Source organism: Acinonyx jubatus, chromosome A1 (assembly GCF_027475565.1).
Source record: "Acinonyx jubatus isolate Ajub_Pintada_27869175 chromosome A1, VMU_Ajub_asm_v1.0, whole genome shotgun sequence".
NCBI classification, from domain to species: Eukaryota; Metazoa; Chordata; class Mammalia; order Carnivora; family Felidae; genus Acinonyx; species Acinonyx jubatus.
In genome coordinates this window covers 61408971-61417177 of record NC_069380.1, presented here as the reverse complement: position 1 = coordinate 61417177, position 8207 = coordinate 61408971, and positions in this window count along the sequence as shown.

Genomic DNA, 8207 nt, shown 5'->3' with positions numbered 1-8207 from the left:
AAGAGTTGTTACTTCTGTGTATTTATTTACTCAGTTATTTTTTTTGTACAATTATGGATTCACATTTTTGGCTCTTTCAGGCTGATTCTTATGACATTTTTATTATTTATTTGTTTAGCAGTCTCTTGTATGAAATACAATGTGTTTGCAAATTTCTTTTTGTCTTTAGACTTAAAATATTTACCCAAGCCAATTCCTGTCTTTCTAATCCCTTTCAGAGTAGTTCTGTGATTCATTTGTAATACAGTTAGAGTCACTTATTACAGTCTACACTTCCTTGCCAAACATTCTAGTAGATTTTTTTAGATTTACCATTCAGTAAAATTTACATTTTGTGGTGTACAGTTTTATGAATTTCAAAAAATGCAAATAGTTGTTTATAATAACACAGTTACATACAAAATGTAATATTACCTTCAAAATGGTGTTCCTTTATATTAAACACATTCCATTCTCCTCCAAATCTTGACGACAACTAATTTTTTTTTTGTCCCTATAGTTTTGCCTTTACCAGAGTGTTCTATAAAGGAAGCATATTTTGTTAGCCTTTGGGTCTAGAATAACCGCTTAGAAATACCTTAGAAATTTTCACTTAGAAAAATGCATTTATTATTCATTACTGCTGTTGTAACAGTTGTTAGTTTGCTCTTTTTCATTTCTGAGCAATATTCCATTGCGTAAATGTCTTAGTATATCCCTTATATTAGGGTTCTCTGATCTCCTTGGATTTGTGGTTTGATGTGTGTCATTGATTTTAAGAAGTCTGTAGACATTGTTTTCTCAAACGTCTCTTCCACCCTATTCTCTCATTCTCTTCTCAAATTTAGAGTGCACATAAATTAGATGGATTGATAATGTCCCATGACTTTTGGATAATCTCTTCTTGTATTTTTTTCACTCACTTTTCTCTTTGTGTGTCTTTTTCAATAATCTATATTGACTTATCTTCAAGTTCACTGAATCTTTCCTTAACTGTGTTTAGAATACAGATGCACACAGCAAAAGAATTTCCTATTTTTTTTACTCTGTATATTATTTTTAGCATTTCTGCTTCATTGTTTCTTATAATTTCTGTCTGTTGAAATTGTCCATTTGAGTTTGCCTATTGAACCACCTTTTCCAATAGAACATTTACCACAATATTAATAATAGTTATTTTATAGTCTCGGTCACACAATTACTATAACTTTGTCATAATTAAGTGTGGTTCTGATGATTGCCTCATCTCTTCAGAGTGGGTCTTTCTTTGCCTTTTCATATGCCTTGCAATTTTCCTGAATCCAGGCATCCTATCAGGACTGTAGAGATGAGTTTAAAAGCTTTTATGCCCGACAATGGTCATGACCTTCCTTCTGACAGAACTTTATTGTAGGTGTTTGAGATAATCTAGGTTTAGAAATTGGAGCAGGTCTGAAGGTTGTTGTTGCTATGGCTACCACCACTATGCCCTAGGTTGGGTGTCTGTTCTTAAAAAAATAAAATGTATCCTTAGGTGTCAAATGTTCTTACTTTTGGAATTGAAAAAAAAAAGTACAATTGCTTTTTAATGTCAAGAATATAGTTAATAATCCAAGGATTATTTCCTTCCTAAGAAAAGCCAAACCTAAATCTCAGTAAACATATTGCTTCAAAGAAGGAAGCACACAAAACCTTACAACATGCCTTCTCATGGTAAATGTTCAGTTATTCATTTGAAATGCATTTAAAAAGCTTCATAAAATAGACTTGAAAAGAAGAATGGTTAGATAATAAATAAAGTGGATAATATATATTACAGATTCTGTTAACTCGAATTATCAGTAAAACTCAAATATACAATAATTTTACTGTGCTCAAATTGGACATAAAATAATTCAAACTGTATTAATTAAGAAATGTCTATTATTATATAATACTCTTGTTTAAAATGTATAATTATATTACATTATTGTCTAGGTTGGTATTAAAGAGCTATTTTTAAAAATGTATAGGTATAATGCATATATATTTTCAGCGTAATGTCTGAAATAAAAAAGAAATCAAGTAATTAAATCAATAAGGAATTTTACTCAGCTTTTAACACAGAGAGTATTTGTCATACAATTTTTTAAAAAAAATTTTGATATTAGGTGAATTTGTGTTGTAATTGACTACAGAATTTGACTGAATTTTCAGAAGAATAATAAAAAGAACATGTAGGGCATGTGATGATTTAGTATACCCAAAATAAATAATACACTACAATCCCTTACCACCACCATATTTAAGATAATTAATAAATCTAGTTTAATTAATGAAAATAACTTAGACTTAGTGTTTAAAATACTAGTATATTAAAAACTTATATTAAAGAATGCTGTTATAGAGGTTGGTGGGTGGGGATGGGTTAAATAATAACGGGGATTAAGGAAGGGACTTGGTGTGATGAGCAAGTGTTGTATTTGAGTGTGAAATCACTCAGTTCTACACCTGAAACTAATATTACACTGTATGTTAACTAACTGGAATTTAAATAAAAACTTGAAAAAAATCATCATCATCCTGAAAAAAAAAGAATTCTGTTCTATTTTTTACCCTTCATGTTTATACAAAGGAGTAGAAAATAATTGAAATTGTTGTCTGACATTTTTCATTAGTTGTTATTATTAATAATTTATAATCTATTGAATCTCTAGAGTAATTCATCCATGTTAAAAATAGTGCCATAAACATTTTTATTTTAAATCTTTATAATATATTGGCAAATATCTACATTTGATCTTTCAGTGGATAATATCTACTTACGTATAATCTCAGCAACAAACCTCTTGGTTCAGAAGTAGACAGTTCTTATCCAAATTTTATCAGAATATAAGAATTGAAAAAAGATCTGTTCGAGAAAAAGAAAACAGTGAAATGATTTGAAATTGACAGAAGTATATATTGACCTAAAATATGGCTTGACAAGTTGAATTTAACTTGCAGTTTTAAGGTTAGCATACAGAAATGAAATGAGGAAGAACGTCTATAGAAATACTTATCAGTGAACTATAGGCACACAATGGAATTTGCATAAGATTTTTTCGATAATCCATAGTTTAAGAAAACTGGGAAGATTAAGGTTATTTTTACTTTTGATTCCAATTTAACAACTAAAATTCCATCTCATTAGCATTAATTTGTCTTCACATTCTAGATTAAGTAAAATTATCACACAGCACAGAATGCGTTGTTTACCTGACTCAGCATTTAGAAATTTCAGTTTCCTAAACTTCCCTCAGCTTTAACTCTTAGTCCACATTCTGATGACGCAACTACTAATTGTAATTGTGCTTTTCTAGAAGTCATTTTATTATTTTATTTATTTATTTATTTATTTATTTATTTATTTATTTTTTAGAGGGAGAGAGAGAAAGCTCATGTGTGCTAGCATCGGGAAGGGATAGAGAGAGGAGACAGAGGATCTGAAGTGGGTTCTGCACTGAAAGCAAAGAGCCCGATGTGCAGTTAAGAACTCACGAACCCTGAGATTATGACCTGAACCAAAGTCAGATGCTTAACCAACTGAGCCTTGTAGGTGCCCTACTGTAACTAATTTTAATATCTTATAAATTTACATTCCTCCTGGTGGCAGAGACCAAATTTTCCATCAATTCAAATATACTGTCTTTTAGTAGAGCTTCATCATATTTTTAGGAAAGCTTGTATACCCTAAGGTGACATATTTGAAGACATTGAAATACCTTACCATCACCATATTTAAGATAATTAATAAATCTAGTTTAATTAATGAAAATAACTTAGACTTAGTGTTTAAAATACTAATATATTAAAAACTTATATTAGAGAATGATGTTATAGAGGACTTTAAAGTCATCTTTACTAAAATTCCGTATCATTCTTTAAGTCTTTAAAGTCATCTCTCCTTTTAGGTGTCATGGATAAGTTCATGATCCTGTCTGCCCTTGGTTATCTGTCCATGTGGCTATCTGTTAATAAATCATTTGTTATTGTACGTTAACTATATTCTTCCTTTCTGCAGAATCTATCTTTTCTTTGTCTGCCACACTGTGGGCATGAGAACTTGTCTTCTGCTTCTGTATTCAGAGAAGCATGTAAGTCACTGCTGGGTTATCTTCCCAGACTTACTGTGCATTCATTGATTCTCTGAGGTTTTGCTGGCTCCAGTGATCAGAATTCAGAGCCCCTAATCATGAAACCTAATAACTTATCTTGCTACTTACTTGCCATCTTTTATTTCTTCCTCTTAGCAATGGGAATATTGTGCTAATACAAGAAAAGTGCATCAGAGTGACTGGTTTGTTAGTTTGTTTTTTTCATGATCATGGTTTTGTTTTGTTTCTCAAGTATGTCATTAATTCCTGAAGTATTTACCAAGTTACTTTTGTCCCCTTAGAGCCCAGGTTTGAAAACCAAAGACATGTATGATTAGTATTTCATTTTCTAGACTGTATGACTATCAGGTTAGATGATTATTGGAAATGGGGCTAATTGGAAGCTACTATTACTCTTGTTGGTTGTACTGTTTGTTTTTGTTAATGTTAGGGCTGTTGGACCTTGTTTAGCTTAACACACATATCGAGGAAAAAGAAGGGTTGAAGTGAGACATCAGAGGAGCCCTAATGCCACATAGAATTTCAAGGAGATTTATAAAATTATTTCATTTGTACTTTAAAAAAGCAAGAAGGAGACCATTTTTGAATGGCTTTGCTGTCTCCTTGCTTTGGCATAGATATTAAAAGATGGTTCAGTAGAATGTTGCCCACTTCTGCCAATGTCCTGGTATTTCATGTGCTTATTGGCCACAGTGATGTGGACCCTCATTCTGTATCCACATAGTATACTTTTCCAAGGGCAAAGCCTGGACCTTGGCATCATATAGAGTTTTCCATGTCTGAAATTCCACACTTTCTAATCACAATTGATTTCCGGTTAGCTTAGGGTTTACCACTGAATATTTACCTAAGGTGATAGCCTTAGCCTGGGTTTCCCTCAAAAGTATAGCCTGAGGAAAGAACTTATATGTGGGTCGTTTTTGTGGAAAATAACCTCGAAGAACATATGAGGGACTTGAGAGAGGAGTGAAGGAATGACGAAAAGTAGTACCAGATGTCTTATTCAGTATTATTAGTGTCACTGGAAAACTGGACATTACTCCTACCTGAGACCTTTTAAGGAGGATAGAGACTGCTTCTCAGAAGTGTGCACTGGAGTACTGAGCAGGAAGAAGTACTTACCCATCGGCTTTTGTTTCCACTGAGTGGCGATTGGCTACAGTATTAACATATTTTAGTTTTACATATCTGTGTGCTGAGTGGGCTTCCTCCAGAGTCCACTTCATCAGAGAAAGCCCAGAGCAGAGAGTAATACTGTGCTGTTGGCAGAGCAGAAAATATTGTAGATAACTTGATTTCAGACATTCCTGAAACTGTCTGCAAAAGCTGTGGAAGAACCAGAGAGGAAGCAAGCAAAGGTGGTGTGACAACAAAAGCTGTCACGGAGTGACACCTTTCTTCTGAAGGCCACAGAAGATTGGTTAAAATAAAAAAAAAAAAGTTTTAGTAAAGAAAGAAACATAAGATTTATGCTTGATTACAAAAAAAAAGCATTACCAACTTGTAGAAGATTGACTAGAGAGCAAGGTAGAATAAAAATAGATCTAGGGAGACCTGTCTGGATTATAAGGGCCTAAATTACTTCAGAAATCTAAGTTTAATATCAAATTTCTATTGATTTATTTGTTCTGATTTCAATATTCTCCTGATTTACAATTACTGTGTAAAAGTTAAAAATTAAGAGAACATATTTCTTTCATAGTATTTCTGGAATATGGGTGCTCATATTTCTATAAAATAGGATATACAGATAATGTGTTTTTCTCATTTCTTTGCTAAAAATTCACTTCTAAAAGTATCATTTAATCAGTTCATTCACAAGCTCTAAATTCCATCAGTGTCCAAACTGGAGTTGAATTAGGCTCAAGTTGAAAACTAGATAGTTCAAACCCTATGCTTACCCCCCACACCTTGGAATAGCTCAAGTTGCTGGTGTTGTGCATGACCAAGGGAGATGAAAGACATAAAGGTTAAAAAGACAGAAATTTAGGTATCCCAAAATAAGCCCACCATCATAGAATTAGCCCTTAAATACACCATCACCATACCAAGGCCTAGAATCATTTCTTTTTCTTGCTTGTTTCTCATAGCACATCATGTGACTTCGTTAATTTCAGGACTAAATTTGAAGTTGCTGAAAATAGCCTGCAGAGAAGTTTAGCGAATGATAAATGGAAACAAAAAATGGAAAAGAGCACCAATTTCAAAACTCTCTATTTAAACATCATCACTTAAAATCTTATGAAATCTTCCAGTCCATGAGCATGGAATGTTTTTCCATTTCTTTGTATCTTCTTCAATTTCCTACATAAGTTTTCTATAGTTTTCAGCATACAGATCTTTTACATTTTTGGTTAGGTTTATTCCTAGGTATTTTATGGTTCTTGATACAATGGTAAATGGGACTGATGTCTTGATTTCTCTTTCTGTTGCTTCATTATTGGTGTGTAGAAATGCAACCAATTTCTGTACATTGATTTTGTATCCTATGACTTTGCTGAATTTGTGTATCAGTTCAGAAGCTTTTTGGTGAAGTCCTTCAGGTTTTCCATGTAGAGTATCATGTCATCTGCAAAAAGTGAAAGTTTGACTTCTTTTTTGCCAATTTTCATGCACTTTATTGATTTTTTTTTGTCTGATTGCTGATACTAGGACTTCCATGCTCATGGATTGGAAGAATAAATATTGTTAAAATGTCAATACTACCCAAAGCAATATACATATTCAATGCAATTCCAATAAAAATTGCATCAACATTCTTCTCAAAGCTAGAAAAAATAATCCTAAAATTTGTATGGAACCACAAAAGACCCTGAATAGCCAAAGTAATGTTGAAAAAGAAAACCAAAGTGGGAGGCTTCGCAATTCCAGACTTCAAAAGCTGTATTACAAAGCTGTAATCATCAAGATGATATGGTATTGACACAAATCAGACACATAGACCAATGGAATAGAATAGAGAACCCAGCATTGGATCCACAAATGTATGGCCATCTGATCTTTGACAAAGCAGGAAAGAGTATCCAATGGAAAAAAAGACAGTCTCTTTAGCAAATTGTGCTGTAAGAACTGGACAGTAACACACAGAAGAATGAAACTGGACCCCTTCTTACACCATACACAAAAATAAACTCAAAATGGATGAAAGACCTAAATGTCAGACAGGAAACCATCAAAAGTCTAGAGGAGAAAACAGGCAACAACCTCTTTGACCTCAGCCGCAGTAATTTCGTGCTCAACACATCTCCAAAGGCAAGGGAGTTAAAAGCAAAAATGAACTATTGGGACCTCATCAAGATAAAAAGCTTCTGCACTGCAAAAGAAACAGTCAACAAAACTAAAAGGCAACTGACAGAATGGGAGAAGATATTTGCAAGTGACATATTGGATAAAGGGTTAGTATCCAAAATCTTTAAAGAATTTACCAAACTCAACACCCAAAAAACAAATAATCAAGTGAAGAAATGGGATGAATAGACACTTTTCCAAAGAAGACATCCAGATGACAAACAGACACATGGAAAGATGCTCAATGTCACTCATCCTCAGGGAAATACAAAGCAAAGCCACACTGAGATACCACCTCACACTGGTCAGAGTGGCTAAAATGAACAAATCAGGAAACAACAGGTGCTGGTGAGGATGAGGAGAAATGGGAACCCTCTTGCACTATTGGTGGGAATGCAAACTGGTGCAGCCACTCTGGAAAACAGTGTGGAGGTTCCTCAAAAAATTGAAAATAGAACTACCATATGACCCAGCAATAGCACTACTAGGAATTTATACAGAAGATACAAAAATGCTGATTCGAAGGGGCACCTGCACTCTAATGTTTATAGCAGCACTTTCAACAATAGCCAAATTATATAAAGGGCCTAAATGTTCATCAACTGATGCATGGATAAAGAAGATGTGGTTTATATATACAATGGAATACTACTTGGCAATGAGAGTGAAATCCTGTCATTTGCAGCAATGTGGGTGGAACTGGAGGGTATTATGCTAAGTGAAATAAGACAGAGAAAGACAGATATCATGTGTTTTCATTCATATGTGGATCTTGAGAAACTTAAAAGAAGACCATGGGGAAGGGTGGGGGGAAAATAGTCACAG